This window comes from Penaeus monodon, chromosome 33 (genome assembly GCF_015228065.2).
Source record: "Penaeus monodon isolate SGIC_2016 chromosome 33, NSTDA_Pmon_1, whole genome shotgun sequence".
NCBI lineage: Eukaryota > Metazoa > Arthropoda > Malacostraca > Decapoda > Penaeidae > Penaeus > Penaeus monodon.
Genome location: NC_051418.1, coordinates 2,585,261 through 2,586,157, shown reverse-complemented (window position 1 = coordinate 2,586,157; position 897 = coordinate 2,585,261).

Here is an 897-nt window from a genome sequence, read left to right as displayed (position 1 = left end):
CCGGCCCCGGTGGGCAGAGCGGCCTGTTGCGCGGACCGGATCCCGGGTGTGGTCCGCTGGCCCTTCCGTGGCCGGACGGGCCTGTGGTGTGTGTGTGTCCGGGCGCGGTGGGCGGGTTCCCTCCGGCAGGCAGCTGCGGCGCGACCGGGCGGTCTCCGAGGCCGGCAAGTCCCCTCGGAGGCAAGGCTTGAGGGTAGGTGTTGCGGGCCCCCGTGGCGTCGGGGCCGCGAGGGGGCGGTTCCCTGAGGGGCGGCAGGAGGCGGCCCTGTTTGCGGTGGTGTTGGGTGAACGGCCGGGTGGGGAGGTATAAGGAGGGACGCGGGGCAGCGTCCCTCCGGCCCTCCGCACCCCGTCCCTCTCTGGCTTTCCCCTCCCGCTCCGTTCGCCGTGTGGTCGGGCTGGCATGGAGGCGTGTGCGGGCGACCCGTCGCCTCGCCTCGCCTGCCTTGCCCCCGCAGCGCACAGCAAAGTCGCGGCTCGCGCCACTTGCCGGCCGGGGGCCGCGGGGTATCCATTCCCCGTGCCGCCCCCGTTGAGGTCGGTTGTGGCCGTGCCCTTCACAGAGGCGACCGCTCCATTCTAGCGGTTCGGATGGTTTCCGAGTGCCCCCCCCGCGCGGCCTTCCCTCGCGACGGAGAGCTCCCGCGGTTCTTCTCCCCTCGGCCACGTGGTGCCGATAGCGCGGAGCTAGATCCCGGGTTGTGACACCCTTGCGGCGAGAAAGGAAGAAAACCCCGGCAATCACACACCCCTTGCCGCCTTGCGCGGAGTAAAGGCTGGGCCGGAGGGCCCCCCCCTTTGTGGTTCTCGCTTGCTGCGCGTGTTCCGTTTCCATCCGATCCCCACCGGGCGCGGTGGGTAGCCGGCATCCCCCATTCCCCTTGCCTTGGCCCTTTC